Below are 18,984 nucleotides of genomic sequence, written 5' to 3'. Positions count from 1 at the left end.
CAGCAGCCGAGGGCTGTGTGAACGCAAGTTGATCAAGGGCAGTACACAAGAATGATCGGCTAGACTCACCTGTGGCTTCCTCCAGCGGACGGTTCGTAGAGTTTAACATTTTTCTCAATTTTATTCATCTTTGGATTTGTTTTTGACATTGACAACGTTGTATGAACATATTGATGTGTTGGTTTATTTAAACTATTTGCATGTGTTAGTAATCCTTGCTTTAACAACTTGTTAGATTGATGACAAAACCTAGTAGCTTGTTGGGTGACATAGAATTGCTTGATTCACACTAGTAAATAGGGTAATTGAATTATAAAAGATCGAATAACAAAGTTAAATTTTTTATTACCACCTAAATTAACCGACTTTCCAACACCATGTCTATGTGGTGTCCAATTAATCAAACGAGTATCATGTTATGTTTTCAAAATGTTTTAATAACACTTATAATCAATTTTTATCTAGCTTAGTCAGTTTTTATCATTATTAGACCACAGTAGTGGGAGGAGAAGTGGGGGAGATTATAAAGGAGCCCCCCCCCAGGCGAGAAGTGACCAAGAAGAGGAGCACTTGAAAAATATTTATCGGCCAAAAATTGGGCCCACCTGATTTTATTATTTTTTTATTCATATAACCACTAAAATTGTGACACTTCTCCCACCCAATCTCTCCCCCACCACTACACCCCTAAAATACAATCTATCTTCTTGCTCACTGTGCGCAACGTGACGCACCCCCCATTCCCCCTACCACTATGCATGGTCTTATCGTGGCGCTAAATGGATTAAATTATGTTCGAGATACTTAATGGTACAAATTTCAGATGGTAGAAGATTATGTGTGAGGAAGATTTGAATTGGGTATTGACAAGGGTGAAAATTAGTGAATTACAAAGAATTAGATGTTTAGGAAAATCCAGCGATGATTAGAGGTACTTTTTTTGAAGTGTTCCAGAACATATCATGGATTAGCAAATCCATCTACGGTCAAAGTTTAAGTAAACAAGAAAAGAAAATGGGATGAAGAGGCATGATCAAGGTACCGGAAGTAAGGTGACCAACTTTTCTCACAGTCGCTCAATACAATCATCGTTAACGGTTTTGTTTTAGTGGAAGCAGAATGATTGGAAATTAGAGATGATGTAATTTGGGAAGGGTTACTTATAGTTCACAGAACCTAATGGGTAGAAGAGTGTTTTTCCTTTGCAAGTAAGAAATCTAGAGCCACATGAAAAAGTCAGGTTGAACAAGTGTGGAAGGGTTTTAGAAAAACTATTATTCTAAGTGGGATCACAAGTCATGATTTTAGTCTTAGTTTGAGGACAAGGGTGGGTAAGAACTAGTATTGTAATTCCCAAATCCGTTGTGACAACCCTCTACCATATGTATCTTGATTTCGGGAATTAATAACAATTTGAAAAGTAACCTCCAAAAGAGTTGAAGGGCTTGAGGTTCTGAACCAAATGAATTAGATGCACCAATACCCTTGATTCGTTCATTTTCCATCACAACCCCATCGCTAAGCTTCCCCCCACCTCTTAAATTGTTCTCTGAAATTAAATTGCTCCAACATCACCGCCACGTTTGTACTTCGGCCAATCTCTTATAGCTACCAATTTAGACACCATTCGAGGTAAGCATATCAATTAAACAATTTTCTTAATCTGATCAAAAGCCTTACAGTTTCAATAATTATTTGTCTCTATCTTAATGGACTTTTAGAATTGTAATAGTAAAGCTTAATAGGGTTTTGATTGAATCATGACTTACAATCATGTGTCTTTTTTATTATAATTAACTAATTTTATTACATATCTTTATCTTCTAAATTTGAAATGATTGAACTGAAGCTCAACAATATCGAACTGAAGCTTTTGTAATGGTGGTGGTGACATGTGGTGGTGGTGGTGGTGGTGGAGACGAAGGTGATGAAAATGAAGGGATGCAAACTTATGATTTTAAAACTACAAGGACGCAAAATAACCATGATGAAAGTGCATAATAGTCATTGCAACTTTTCGTTGGATGACTTTTTGACAAAAGGACTAACTTTTACGCGTTTTTAAACCGCAAGGACTCTAGTGTATCGTTTTGACTACTTTTAGGGGCACATTGTGCGTCTGTGGTATAACCTCAAGGACACAAATAGGAATAATCTCAATCAAAATAATTAAAAGATAGATACATAAAATCTAATAAGAAATTAAAATAATCAGGAAAAGTTTATGTGACGTGGACCAACAGTCTTTATATATAGTTATAACATTTGTTTTAAAATGTTCGAGAAATGGAACATAACTATAATACTTTATCATTTGTTAGCAATATTCATTGATATAATTTGGTATTATTTTTTAACGAAAAATCTTATTTGTACTATATTTTACACCAATAGTTTACGCATTTATTTCTTGTGGGCTAGCCCCATTTTTGACAAATTGTGGCTTTTTTTAATATATCATTTTTATCATTATACAAAATTATTAGTCTATGCCGCATTTAATATCGTAAAATTAAGCATGTATTTTAATTTAATATCATGTGTTTATTGTCATTTAATATTAAAATATATTTATTCCATATGCTTATGTAAATGATAAGTTTGAGCAAATGAGCATCACTGTTATATCATTGCCCATTTATATTCATTGTAACCTTTGATTTTTTTTTAACGACAAATGTTGTATATATTTTGCTTTGCATTAATAATTTCGCATTTGACACCTGAAAACTCCTCTCTAAGAGGCATATACATGAACTAAGTGGGTTAATCCCACTGATTTTTTTAATCTATCAATTTTTAGTTATTATGGAGATTCGTTAGTGTAGTCGCATTAAATACCGCAAATCATGCATTTATATTTATTTAATATCACGTATTTAATGTAATTTAATATAAAAATATACCTTTCACATGTTCCTCTAAGGGGACTCGGGGTGGAGCTAGATGCCCGACCATCACGCGTGATGGCTTGGCAAACACCGCCGCCGGCCCTCTCATCACGCGTGATGAGAGGGTTAGCGTGATGGCCATCACGCGTTGAATTCTCACAAAACCCAACACACACAAAAACCTACATATACATATACATATACATATATATATATAACAAAACCCATCACACTACCACCACCCCCACTAAATTCCATCACTAGTGATGGAATGTAGTGGGATGAGGTGGCACACCACCATTAAGTGTGATGAGTGATGGAAATTGAACCACCCCCTCCCCCTAATTGAGTATATAAATTTGTAACACTTAAACAATATTAATAAATCATTTCTTTGTATAAGCTTTCAGTTTCAATATACCAAGAAATCATAAGCATGTCACCTATAAAGATTTATGTTGCAGCTTTTCTCATAATTGTGATTGCTGGTAAGCTATTAATTACTTAATTTTTATGAGACTTATTTTTCTTACTTACGATATTTTGACATATGAAGTATACACTTGTAATGACTTACTAATCATTTTTATTGCTCAATATATATCTAACTAATAAGGGAGATGGTGACCGACAAACTATGTAAAGAATCTTGGCCACTTAACCCATGTATTATTGAAACATGCAAAAAAGAATGCGTAGGTAGAAGAGGGTCGGATGCTTCCTACTTTTGCCCTCATCAAGATCTTTGTGTGTGTTATTTTGGATGTTAAGACCTATGAATTTTAAAAAATAATAATAATTGTTATCGTCTTCAATTAAAGAATTTGATGTCAGAATTGATGTTAATCTAGTAATCATATTAAAAAATAATGCTTACGAAGAGGATACGAATGTTTGTAGAAACAGTGATTTAAAAAAAAATAGTTGATAAACAAAATTAAGTTAATTTTCTAGCTAAAAGTTCGTGTTCGTTTTACTAGAAAATATTATGCATTTTCCATTGTGATATAAAATAATATACTTCACGTGGATTGTTATTATTTTATTCTTTCTATTTTACTTCATAAATCATATCGATCCACAGGGGATGATTTCTTTTAAGAATCAACTTAAGTTTTAAGAACTTTCAAACCAATCCAACTAATTAAAGTCTGCTATGTAAACGTTTTTGTCTTTTTATTAAGAGGGTATATTAGTCTTTTACCCTCATACTATTTCTCTCTCCTATCAAGTGTCAACTCATTATATGAGTTTTAGATTTTGAATTTCGATGCATTTATATTATTTCTTTATGTTTATATCAATATTTATTTTTCAATTTAGTAGCTTTTAATTAATAATACAAAAATTATAATAAAATGCATTTAGTTTAAGCAAAATCAATTATCAATGGGTAATGTCATCTTCTTTTATTTACGTTTTCTTAACATGTCTTTATTTTTTTAAATGACTTTAACATGTCTTTAAGTTTATAAAGTTTAAGTAAACTTAATTATTTGATCTTAATCATTCAATAAATGTATTTTTTTTAACAGACAACTTTCATTAATAAAGGTATTTAATGTTGTGTAATGTACATTACGTATATAAAAAATGATGAACCAATTATTTACTTTAATGAATTGTTTTCTTTTTAAATCCTAACATTCAACCATATGTATAAATAACTAAACTTATAAATTTCATTTATTTACTCATTTTTTAATAAATAAGATTACTCACAGTTTTTAAAAAATAAACATGTTTAAAATATCTAATGCTCATTACACGTAATCAAAGATTACATTCACGTAATATCATATTTTACACATTCATAATAAGTTGTTACACTCATGTAATCTAATGTTTTATAATTTGTATAATGTTTGTAATTTGAGTAGTTTAAGTAATTTGCGTATTTTATGTAACATGTGTATTTCATGTTGTGTAATTATGTAACTTGTGTAGTATATGTAATTGGTAGTTAATGTAATTTAGGTAATTTGTGTAGATGAAATTTGAGTATCACATTTGTGCATTATGTAGTAATTTGGGTAATTTATGTAACTTTTGTAATTTGTGTAGTTTTTGTAATTTCTATTTGTATAGTCTTGTAATAAATTTGTGTAATTTGAGTAATTTATATAATTTGTGTAGCTTGAGTAACTTATGTGTTTGTGTTTGTAATTTCCTACATATATAAATGAGAGCAAAAGAAAAAAAAAATATTCCAAATGGTTTCAAAAAGATACAAAAGGGTCAGCAACCATAACTCAAAGGCGCTCAAAATCTTTCTGATGTGAGATATTAAATAGATAATGAAGACCATGCATAAGGAACAAGAAGTCGTCCCTTTGCTGGTCTATATGTTCTTTATTTTCTTGGTAAAACAGATTAAATACATAAATATATATATTTATGTAAATAATAAAAATGTTACACATCCGTATTAAAGATTTTAAATACTTGTGACAAGGATTTAAATATAATTACACTTTGTTGAAAAAGTTTTATTAAAGAATGATTCTTAATAAATTATAAGAATTTATAAGTTTTGAATGCTTGAAAAATAAATAACAAACAATCTTTGTAATTTGATGAGTTTATATATGACTATGACTATGTTATAAATTTTGTCAGATACACGAAGACATAACAAAAATGACTTGTGTTGAATTATTTATTAAATTCTTATAATGTACAGTATTTTATAATAGAGATTTAAAAACATTGATGGAATTCAAAATATAACATTAAATGGTTGATTTGATAGAAGTTGGTTTAAGTAAATTGATTAAAAGGATAGTGGGTTGTGTAAACGTCCATAATACCCTTCTAGCTATTTGAATACACTTTTAGTCCATCATCATATAATATTTTAATATGGGTTAATTACAACCACAAAAGATTAAAGAATTAATTGATTGTGTGGTTAGTAATGGTTCTTAAAGTTCTTCAAACTCAACAAATTTTTAAGTTATTCCTACCCTCGATCCATATACTATTATTAGTTTTAATAATAACACATTTAACCTCAAAGCTAATGTTCTTAACAGTATATTTATCAACAAATCTAAAATGTATAAACACCGAATTATGAGCGTGCCAGCTTGAAGGTATATAAAACACATAATAAAATGTAATATTGTGTGGCATCTATAATTTCCACTTTCTAAGATCATTAAATCATTAACTACATATTAGCATGTCGTGTGATATTTTACAAAGTTATACACTTTAAAACACACCACACAATAAACATATCACAACTAAAATGTAATATAATAAAATGTAATATAATATTCACACATCATGCTAATATGTATAATATTTTACAAGTCATAAACTTTAAATTATATATGATGGGGTTAAAATAAGAAGTGGAGTGTGTATAAGAAGTGTAAAAAGTAATCTGGTGCGTTAGATATGTTGATCTGACGGTGGATATGGAAAGTGTGCTTATTATACGGTGTGTTTTATTTTAGTTGCGGTGTGTTTATTGTGCGTGTGTTTTATTAGATCTAATGACGAAAACACACTTCCTACACTTCTTAGGAAAAATCTACTTTTCACAATAAACACACCGCAACTAAAATAAAACACACCGTACAATAAACAGACTTTTCATATCCACTGTCATATCAACGTATTTAACGCACCAGATTACTTTTTACACTTCTTAGACACACTCCACTTTTTATTTTAACCCCAATATATATATATATATATATATATATATAGGGGATGATTCAAGAGAGAACTGATATTATTGCAAGAAATGCGAGAAATGAATATGAGCCACTAGTTTTGTTTTAAGTTTTAAATGCTTAAAGCTAAATAAAGAAAATATTAATCATTCTCTTTCTTCAATTAATATAACTAATAATCCATAATACTTATCTACTTAGCTAATATAACTAATTAAATTATTATAACTAGAAAATATTAAGAACTCATTTATTTTTATAACTTATTTTTTGTGTTTGAATTTTTTATCCTACACAAGTATAATTTATTCATACATTAAAATTTCTTTATATCCAAAACTAATTTCTTCCAACTCAATATATTAATATCCATCAAGACAACTTACATTATAATGAATAATACAAAAAAACTATTTTACATGTGTTTGCATTAGATATCAACAAAAAACATACAACATACAAAAAAAACGTATAATCTACACTTGTTTTAAGAATAAGACAACATACAACCTACACACGAAAAACATATAATCTACACAAAAAATTCATCATCAATAAAATACATGCGCACACGAAAACATATAACCTACACACGAAAATTTTATCTTACACAAATACAATTTATTCATACATTAATTTATTTTTATTCAAAACCAATTTCTTTAAACTCAATATATCAAAAGCCATCAACACGTAATTACATTGTGATGAATAATAAAAACAACTTTTTTACACATGTTTGTATTAAATGTCAATAAAAAATATACAATCTACACAAAAATATAACTTACATTTGTTATAAGAATAATAAAACATATAACCTACATACGAAAAACATATAACCTACGCATGTGTAACATATGTGTATCTTTGTGTAGTTTATATAATTGTTGATGTCGAATTATATATGTAAGTTGTATGCTTTTTGTATGTTGTACGTTTTTATTACTCAAAACAAGTGTAGATTATATAACTTTGTGTAGGTTGTATATTTATTGTTTACATTTAATGAACACATTTGTATGATATTTATTATTATTATTTTTACATTAATTTTTATAGGCATACCAATTACAAAATATATATACTATGTTTTGATATTTAGTGTTAAAAACACGTTAATATATGCTAATAAAATGAGTGAAAATTATTTTTTTAGAAAATAATATTATATGAATAAATTGTATTTATGTTGAATAAAATAAAGAATGTATAAATAAAAAATAAAACTAAGGTAGTGTTTTTATCTTTTTTAATTATTATACTTAAATTAGTTAGATATATTAATTAGAGAGTTATTTATTATGGTTATATTAGTTGTATTAATTGGAGAAAGAGAGTGCATTTATTGTTGCATTTACATATTTTTTATTTATTTTTAAATATTTAAAACCTAAAATAAAACTAGTGGCCCATATATTTCTCTCATTTCTTATAGTAATATCATTTCTCTTTTGAACTTAAACAAATATATATATATATATATATATATATATATTCACACATAATGCTAATATGTATTAATGATTTAATGATCTTAGAAAGTGGAAATAATAGATGCCCCAACTTTAAATTATAATATTTTACAAAGTTAAGAACTTATCATTGTCATTATCATTGCCACTGCCACGAGGTTACAATATTTACATTTTATTATAAGTTTTATACACCATATATATATATATATAGTGAAATTAGGGATTAATGGGGTTACACATTCACTTCTCGCACTTCTCGCTGTAAAAAAACTTCTGAAATGATCCAATACCTATATATATTCACACATAATGCTAATATGTATTAATGATTTAATGATCTTAGAAAGTGGATGGATCTTGCGAGAAGTGATATTACAGCGAGAAGTGCGGGAAGTGAAGGTATAACTCCATTAATCCCTAATTTCTCATATGAGGTTACATACATATATGTATGTTGGTTGTATTTATGCCTTAATTACACATTCAAACTTACCTACAAACATATAAATGTACCGAGCCACATTCAAATCTATGTATCTACACATATACAAATATATGTACACATATACAAACATACGTACCTACACACATACATATGCACCTACACAACGCACCTACACATAAGAAAGAGAGTGAAATTAGGGATTAATGGAGTTACACTTTCACTTCTCGCTGTAAAAAAACTTTTGAAATGAACCAATACCTATGTATATATATATATATATATATATATATATATACATGGAGAGGATAAAGAGAAAACTCATTTTAGAGAAAAAAAATTTAAAAACTCATACAAATTTATTTTTAATTAAAAAAAATATTTTTAAATTTTGTTATTTTTCACGGGGAAAAAATATAAATAAAATAAAAACTACTATTTAATGCACATACGTATTACTGTGCAATGTTGTTGTATTACAAGTGTAATACTATGTATTTTTATGTTCAATAGTGCTTAATTGCATACATTCAATATTTGTGTATTGTATATGTGTAGTAGTGTTGTATAGTGCATATGTGCATTAGTGTTTTATTACACATACGTACTAATGTGTATTCGATGTGTGCATCAGTCTTATATTGCATATATACAATAGCGTGTATCAAATATGTGCAATAGTGTTGTATTCTATGCAATACAACACTATTGCATATATGCAATACACACTATTGCACATATGTACCACACCAACGAGGTTACCGACATGGGTTTTTTTTCTAACAATTTCAACATATAAGAATATTGGAAAAAAAGAAACTACAATTTTTTTTTTTGAAAAAAGTTAAAAATAATTCTTTAAATGTTTTTAAGTTTTCTTTTTAAGAGGAGTTTTCATTTGATCTATAGTAATCAATTAGTTATTTATTAACAAAATAATTTAGGTTTAAATTCATTATTTTTTGTCTAATTTATTTTTTTTCAAAATTTAGCTCAAACGGCAAAACCAAAACCAAAATCAAAGTTTTGGTTTAATTACGTTTTTAGCTAAAATCCGAACCCGATCAAAACCGTGCACATTCCTAGTCAAGAGAGTCCACTAACTCTCAACTTACTAGAATTTGTAAGCTTGTTATATATAAAAACCGGGTTATAAAGGAACCTTGCGATGACCATTGACTAAAAAAGACATAAATTATTATTTCAAATTTACAAAATTACCTTTTTGTGTGTGGCATAGGGGAAAGTTAACACAATTAATTAACATTGCAAAGCCAACAGTTGAAAATAGGGTGAAAACCAAAATTACTGAACTGTAAAAGAGAAAAAAAATCCTGTTATACTGAAACGGACAATCTGAGCAAACCTCATGGATAAAAACGATATTAACCCTTAACTCTTAAAATTATTGTTTTTTTAGATATTGAAATTGGATAATGCTTGTCTCCATGGACCATGGACAATGATAGTGGGCACTTGCACTGCTTAATAAAAATATATTTAACAAGATGTTAATTTGGCTAGATATACATAAACTTGTTTGAGATGCTTTACCCGTGAATCGACCCTTTATTCTTTCAGACAATATTAAAATTAGCCATCATGTATACACGTTTTTGACGGCTTCAATTAAACATATAATTGTATTTCTAATTTTTATTCTATAGTTTTTTGAGCTTTACAGTACGTAACGCAACGAATCTTGAGTTCCTGACATTCTCACTTTGGCCGGATGGTAAGCCGGTTAAGGTGTCAATATGAGATCAATCCTTATATATAGAAGTGTAATATATTTAGCCATCAAAAAGAAAAAAAACACGAATCCTAGCATGAACGACGTTGAAGGTAGTTTTACAAGCAAATATTTTCTATATTAACAATTTAGCGTTACCTAAACCAGTATAAACATGCATTAATTCTTTCAGTGGATTGGTGTGTTCCTTTGACTTGGCTTGTTGTAGATAATGAAAGTCGACTTTTCAATTCATCATCTTTTATGCCTTTCAGATGACATATATATAATTTAAAAGAGAGTTTATATAAACAGTGATAGTTCGTTCATTTTGAATATTGAAACTGTCTATAAAGTACAGCTATACGTCCGTGATTCGTATCCAACTTGTTTTTAAAAGTTTCAAGTTTGTCTTTCGGCATGCTAGCTTCCTTGCACATGCATCATGTTGAGTTTGAATATGACTTCTTTTATAAACACAAATGGTTGGCATTAATTCATACATAATGATGAGGCGTGGGTGAAACTGTTGTTGTTACCACGTTGCACCTTACGAGTTTTCAGACCTTCTAATCGTCAGCAACGCAGATCTGGCAATAGAAAGTCTGAGCAATGCCGAATTATTCAACGGTCGCTATCCGCTTGGAGTGACCGTGACGGTTTCTTTGAGCTCCTTATATCGCTTTTTAACCAACCCCTAGGAGATGCCCCAGGTGGTGATGCGTTTGTACCCGAGTCTAACAACGCCGGGTTGGGCGCCAATGTTAAACAATGTTTGCGAAAAGTTGCGGACGGGCATTTCACTTCTGCGGTCAAGGTATCATGCTCTTCAGGGGTTGCACCTTTCGGTAAGGATACTTTGAACGCTTTGTTGTCTAAGCATCCCATCATGGCACCTCCGATTATGCCAGCTTCCTTGCTTTCTGAGTCTCCCCTTGTCGTGGACGTTGATAGTGTGCTTGGGTGCATTAAGTCTTTCCCTAAAGGGACTTCGTGTGGGCGGGACGGTTTGCGAGCCCAACACATTTTAAATGCGTTGTGCGGAGAGGGGTCTCCGATTGCGGATGGTTTGCTCAAGGCTATCTCTGCGGTGGTTAATTTATTTTTGGGGGGAAGGTGTCCTAAGGTGTTGGCAGAGTTTGTTGCGTCTCCCCCACTTACGTCGTTGCTTAAACCGGACAATGGGATTAGACCTATTGCCGTTGGGGCCATTTGGAGGCGGTTGGTCTCTAAGGTGGCTATGAGGGGTGTCGGGAAGGAGATGGCTAAATACCTCGGTGACATTCAATTTGGGGTGGGAGTCCCCAGTGGGGCAGAGGCCGTGCTTCATAGCGCGAACAGGTTTCTAAATCAGTTTCATTCGGATGGGTCATTGGCTATGCTTACTGTTGATTTCTTCAATGCCTTCAACTTAGTAGATAGGACGACCCTTCTACATGAGGTCCGGAGTCGATGTCCTTACATTTCTCTTTGGGTGGATTTTTTATATGGGCAGTCGGCTAGGTTATATATGGGTGATATTTTCATTAAATCCACCACTGGGGTTCAACAGGGGGACCATCTTGGGCCTCTCCTTTTTGCCTTAGCTTTGCACCCCACTTGTTCACCCGGTGCAAGCTTCTCTTTCATGCTTGGTACTTGGATGATGGCACGTAAAAGGTCCGCAGTCCTTACCTATGTTCACCATTCATGGTACGTGCAAGGTCCGCGGTCCTTCCCTATACCATCCCACTTCCACAACACGTACAAGGTCCACAGTCCTTCCCTATGTTGCAACCTAACTCATAGCACGTACGAGGTCCGCAGTCCTCCCCTATGCCATCCTACATCCACAACACGTACAAGGTCCACAGTCCTTCCCTATGTTGCAACCTAATTCATAGCACGTACGAGGTCCGCAGTCCTCCCCTATGCTACCACAACACAAATACAGCACGTATAAGGTCCACAGTCCTTTCCTATGCTGACGCCTATCTATAATACGTATAAGGTCCGCAGTCCTTAACTACGTTGTCGTCTATTATCTGTAACACGTATAAGGCCCACCGTCCCTATCTACGTTTACATCTATCATCTACATTACGTATAAGGCCCGCAGTCCTTAACTACGCCATCACCAGCCGAGTCTATGTCCGACAGAAGCTAGAGGGATTTGCCATCCTAACTTACTATGTCGAACGTAGAACCCACATACCATTCGTGTACCTGTATACACATACCTCACATATACAATAATTACATTATAGCATAAGAACACTCTAGGCGTTCTTTACATCATTCATTTAACAACCATACCCCTTGTCGATACGTGCAATATCCGAAGATCGTTCACGCCCCGACAAGTATTCATTTGTAATGTTCATACATCTTCGATATATAATATTCGTACATTTATTTTTAACCTGACAGTACGCGCAATATCCGAAGATCGTTCGCGTACAGACAAGCAATCATTCATATCCATCACATATATCACATATGGCATACACTTATCACTTAGGATAAATGTATTAACAAACACATCGAGTATGCACACAGCCCCAAAAACATAACAAGGAATGGGGCTAGAAACTCACCTGAACTCTGCTTCTTCCTCCGATAGTTGTAAATCCCTTCTTTAACTGAGCTCGGCTGACTGTATAAGTTACACGTATCAATACTCGCCTGATCTAATCTGGTGGCCTAGTATTAGCTTACTTTTACTTATCGTTTTTAATCTATTTTCTAATCGAACTTGACTTTAGGCGAAGTTAAACCTTAGGCGAACTTGGCTTTAGGCGAAGTTGTCGTCAGGCGAACTTGGCTTTAGGCGAAGTTGTCGTCAGGCGAACTTGGCTTTAGGCGAAGTTGTCGTCAGGCGAACTTGGCTTTAGGCGAAGTTGTCGTCAGGCGAACTTGGCTTTAGGCGAAGTTGTCGTCAGGCGAACTTGGCTTTAGGCGAAGTTGTCGTCAGGCGAACTTGGCTTTAGGCGAAGTTGTCGTCAGGCGAACTTGGCTTTAGGCGAAGTTGTCGTCAGGCGAACTTGGCTTTAGGCGAAGTTGTCGTCAGGCGAACTTCGCTTTGCAGGCGAAGTTCATCAGGCGAACTTAGCTTGCAGGCGAAGTTGTCGGCTGCAGCTACTGTTCGTTCTTAATCCTTCGTTTCTTAACCAAATAACTCGATTTAGGTATCCACGGAATCGTCTGACCAGCGCCTACAAACCCCAACCATCAAATCGGCCTAACACCGATGTTTAAGGGGTGCGATTTAGGCATATAGGTTACGGGTTCTTTTAGGTTAACAATTAACCTATCAATTGCTAATCAATTCCAGTAATATTTGTTGTTTTAGGTTCGTTTATAACAAACTAACACAGATCTATGATTTCCCAAATCAAACCGAACCTATACGAACGATTTCTAACTATAAACGTACCTTGAACGAGTCGAACTACGAACCCGGTTAAGCCTTGATGTTGTTTTGGTCCGTCACGACGTTCCAGCACCAACAAGCTCAGGTTTTCGCCTTCGGATCTTGGTTCGGGTTATAAGATGGTGTTGTGTGTGTTTTGGTGGTGTATGGAATATGTGAGAATGAGGATTAAATGGTGATTAATGGTATTTATATTTAGGGATCATGGGCTTAAGCCCATGGACTCTCCTTCCTTCTTTCATAACCCAAGTCCATAACCCATATCCATTACCCAACACTAGCCCGACCCATACCAACTCCTACTCTATTTATTTATTTCCCGATAACCCGAGTAAACTTTCCCTCTATTATTAGGTAATACAATTAATATTATTTTGAAAATTTCGGGATGTTACAATCCTCTTGAAGGGCGGTCTACTTTACGACCAGCTGATATTCTTGTGTTCGGGTGGGCAGGTGGGAAACACGCCTGTGTGGATCTTTCAGGAGTGTCTCCTCTTGTTGGGCTCAGGGACCGTGGGTTTGTTGTGGGTCAGGCTGCGTTGAAGGCTGAATCGGGCAAAGTTGTTAAACACGAGAAAGCTTGTTTAGATAATCAACATGTCTTTCTACCATTTACCTTTGATACATTTGGTTTTCTGGCTCCAGAGGCTGTGAAATTTTTGAGTAGGGTTCAGCGCGTCGTACACGGAACCTCTTTAGCTTCTAGGTCCCAAAGCTTCGTTTTTAGCAGGATTGGTTTTGCTATTCAAAAGGGGGTTGCGGCGCAGCTTGTTGCCCGTTTGCCTGCCACTTTGTTGTAATCGTTTTATAGTAAATTATATAAAATAGCGGGGCAAAACGAAACCCTAACTTTTACTATAATGATCCTATAAATACCTCCCTCATATGTCACAACATCACCATCTCATTCACGAAAACACTACTTAAGACAAATCAACACTCTTTGTTATTATTACTTACTAATGGCGGTTAGCAAAATGGTTGCCTTATTGGTTCTCCTATTGGCCACACTGGCAACCTTGGCACTAGGCTAAGGCACTCGTGTTGGCTTCTATAGGTCCACCTGCCCCAGAGCCGAATCCATTGTCCAGTCAGCAGTTCAGTCTGCGGTCCGAGCCAACCCAACAATCGCACCTGGTTTATTAAGAATGTTCTTCCATGATTGCTTTGTTAATGGTTGTGATGCATCTATACTAATTAACGGAACATCAACCAAGAAGACAGTAGGGCCAAACTCTCTCTTGAGAGGCTTTGAAGTTATTGATGCTGCAAAGTCCCAACTCGAAACCACCTGCCCTGGAGTGGTCTCATGTGCGGATATTGTTGCCCTAGCTGCCCGTGATTCTATGGTCCTGGTAAGTGTTTGTACATTAACAAATTGTAGTTATATGCTAGGCCATTGTACGTCTTTAATCATTTTTATAATTACATGTTCTTGCAGACCTGCGGTCGTAGTTGGCATGTACCATTATGACGTAGAGATGGTTTGGTTTCACAAGCATCGGATACCGCAAATTTGCCTGCCTTTAACGACCCTATCAGTGTCCAAATCAGTAAGTTTGCTGATAAAGGTCTAAAAAGTCAAGATCTCGTTACTCTTGTGGGTAAGGTGTGTTGGATTTAATGGTCGTTTCGGGTCAAGTCAACGCGACCGACCCGAATGTGACCCGGATTGAGTTACACCGGGGGTAACGAGATAAAGGTCTATTTAAATGTTAATTAGGCCCGACACAATTAATTAGATAGACAGGATAATGGACTAGGCTTTGTTTTGTTAATTGGGCTCAAGCCCAATTGGTTTAACTTGCTTAAACCCTACTAATAATACTATATATAGAATGAGATATTAATATTATACTTGAACCCAATTGATTTAACTTGCTTAAACCCTACTAATAATACTATATATAGAATGAGATATTAATATTATTAACCCTTACAAAACATATAAAACTCTAGCTGCCATAAGAATCAGGCGCCAAATTCCGGCGAACCGGTTTTCTGGCGAGACCATTCAGGCCGCCGCACATCAAACCCAGCCACCACTATTGCTCTCCGGTCACCGCAAGATCCACCGCAGCTCCATATTAGCTCCGGTGTAGTTGAGATCTGAAATCTCGGCTTTCCGGCGACCTGGTTCTTCTTCTCTGGCGAACCCGTTTTTCCGGCGAACTAGATTTCGGGGCTTCTGCTGGTATTCGCTGCTGTGTTGCTGTCCTGTTATTGTTCTGACTCTATTCAGTTGCTGTCCGCCACAAAAATCTTGCCGCCGCCGTGTTTCTGCCGTCGCCGGAATAAACCCACCGCCGCCGTGAACCACTGCAGTGCCGTATTTGCTGTCGGACTTTGATTGTGTCTTTTCTAGTGCATCTCGTTATCCTTCGGTGTGCCTTCCCGGTTTGTGTATAACCGAGGTATATCGATAACCTTATCTATGGTTGATTTATTATTGTTTGAATCGTACTCGTATATTGGTTGTAATCGGATCCGGGTTTTGGGTTTCGGTTTTTGGTTCGTTTTAATTCGTTTAACTTTCCGCTGCGTTTTTATAACTCGTTCATATCTTTGATTATTAATATGGATTAATAACTATTGAAACGATATTTTAACTAAAACGGGTTTAAAAGGTTTATCCGTTTTCGTTTCGAACCACCGTTAAAACCCAACAAGATGAACACAAAAATTGCACCTTATGTAACTACTACATAAAATGTTATTGCCTTATTTATTAACTAAATTGTTATATTTTGTTTACCAGGGGGACACACAAGTGGAACAGCAGCTTGTGCATTATTCAGCTACAGGTTGTATAACTTCAACAACACCAATGGACCCGACCCCGATATAAACCAAGCATTCCTACCACAGCTCCAAGCACTTTGCCCCAACGGTGGTGATGCATTAAGGCGTGTAGCCCTTGATACAGGAAGTAGTAATAGCTTCGGCAATTCATTCTATGAAAACTTGAGGAATGGGCGGGGAGCTATTGAATCCAATGCAAAATTATGGAGTGACCGAAGGACACAACGGTTTGTACAATGATTTCTTGGGGGAAGAGGGCAAGCTTCTAGATTCAATGCGGAGTTTGGAAGAGCGATGGTGAAGATGGGAAATATTGAGGTGAAAACAGGAAGACAAGGTGAAATTCGTAGAGTATGTACTGCAACCAACTGATGAGAGTGTTTGTAAGTTGGTTGGCCGATTTAACACAATTCAGAAGTAAAGTTGTTAATAGAATGTACTTGCGTTGAAATATGTAGTGATTTGTTTTTGTATGAAATAAGATCAAAGATTGAATCGTTAATCGGGAATTGTTTTAAATATTTTAGATGATTTTCTTCAAGTGAATGATATTCTTAATCACATGTTCATTATATTCGATATAACTAACCTTGATATATTTGGAAGTGGTTCCGGTAATTTGTGAGAAAATAGAAATCCCACGACTTCAAGACGAGATTAAAGTGCTCTGGCATCAGAATATGGTCCATAGTGTCACGACCCGCTCAAATTCTAACTATTGGTCTCAGAATCTAAACTTTCCAGGCCGATATAGACAAATCAAGGGTTGGTTGGAGTTATAGATCGCTCCACACAATCATGGATGGCTGGTCCAAGTATAGAGAAATCATGAATACTCAAGGAGGACTGTCTAGTCTCTAGATATCTTCAGATCTTAATTGTTAGAGATATTGGACTAGATTCATATACATAACAATATAGATGTGTCAAGCTTAGAACCATCTGGACCAACACCTTACCGGTAGATATGAATACGAAATGACTAGTCTAATTTGCTCATTAAGTCCACAACATACTTAAAAGATCTTATATAGCAAAGCACTTGCAAAGACCTTTTAAAGCTTCTTTGTAAGTTCTCATTTATAATCAATACGTACAAGCATACATGATTATTTATCATGTGTTTGACAAACTCACTACTACACATTTGGGTCAAAGGATTAACTTAGAATAGTTGAAATAGTAACTCAAACTTTACGGTATTATGGCTTTGTATGGAGTGTGCATGTGCAGTTTGTTATAGTATATTGGTGCATTTATTATAAGCCTGCTTCGTTCAATGGCCGATAAGTCTAGAGCTCCAACGACACCACAGGTGATTCCAATATTCAAAGGTGAAGGATATATACGAATATTGGAATATAAGGATGAAGACCATTCTCAGAACTCAAGAACTGTGGGATCATTGTAAGGAAGCTGGGCTACGAGAGGAAAAGAAGAAAGATGCAAGAGCCATGGCCCTTATCCAACATGGAGTTCATGATAATCTTTTCAGAATGGGATAATGCAAGTGGCAATAGAGGTTGTGGGAGGGGTTCATTCAAAGGCTGATGTACAGGACGAAGTCAAGACCGACCTAAGGGCCCTCACTCCCCAATGCTTTAATTGTAACAGATTTGGCCATTCCAAGGCATACATGATATAATCATCCCAAAGTTAACCATGATAAAAATACCCCTGCCTTAAATCAGGCCCGGCTCTAAGAAGACGAAATTTGTTTGGGGCCGGAGGTGAAATTTTTTTTTGGCCCTAAGTAAAAGGAATATTTTGTAGGGTTTAAACAATTTAATTTTAATTGGGTTTACTTTGTTAGGATTTGAGTTGTGTAAAAAATGTTTGTATAAAAATAAACTTAAAAATGTCTCAAACAAGACTAGAACCCACAACCTCTTGGTTCTCTGTCATACCTCTTTGCCACTAGACCAAGCTATTGTTTATGTAATTTTGTTGAAACATTGATTATACATAGTTTGTTTCATAAAATTACATATAATTTTTTTTATAAAAAAAATTCGGGCCTAATGGGGTGTCGGGCCTATGGCCGTCGACTACCCTGCCTCACCCTTGGGCCGGGCCTGCCTTAAATAAAGAAAATTTAGCAATAAATAAATAAAATGGCGGCCCAATACGGTGGTGGCGGCAGCAATGATTTTGACGGTGCTGGCAGTGGCGGAGGCGATGCTGGTGGTGGTCAAGTGATGATGTCAAGAAAATAAGGTGAAAGAGGAATGAAATGGTTTTGATGGAATAATATTTCTTGTATAATCGTTGGATTCCATATTTCCATTGCATTGACTAACCAAACAACATTTTTTCCATTCCCTCATGATAATCCATTACATTCCACATGTATTCATGCGTACCAAACGCTATATCGGGGTGTGCAAGAAACCGGAAAGACCGATCCGAAACCCAAAATCCAAACCAAAAACATTGAACTGATCAGACAAAGACCAGCGGTTTGATTTTACGTATTTGTAAAAACCGAACTTACGGTTTGGTGTTGGTTTTGCATTTAATGAAAACCAAAAAAATGGA

The 18,984-nt window shown here is 34.5% G+C and overlaps 1 pseudogene; it reads left to right on the top strand.

The window, feature by feature from the left end:
* The first annotated feature begins 14,591 nt into the window (after positions 1 to 14,591).
* On the top strand, positions 14,592 to 17,052 carry LOC143581947 (peroxidase N1-like; annotated as a pseudogene).
* The last annotated feature ends 1,932 nt before the right edge of the window (positions 17,053 to 18,984 follow it).

Source organism: Bidens hawaiensis, unplaced genomic scaffold (assembly GCF_021521415.1).
Source record: "Bidens hawaiensis isolate Kalapana, Puna unplaced genomic scaffold, B.hawaiensis_p1.1 tig00031314_1, whole genome shotgun sequence".
NCBI classification, from domain to species: Eukaryota; Viridiplantae; Streptophyta; class Magnoliopsida; order Asterales; family Asteraceae; genus Bidens; species Bidens hawaiensis.
Note: the sequence above shows the minus strand (reverse complement) of the source record. Positions and strands in the feature narration are given on the sequence as shown.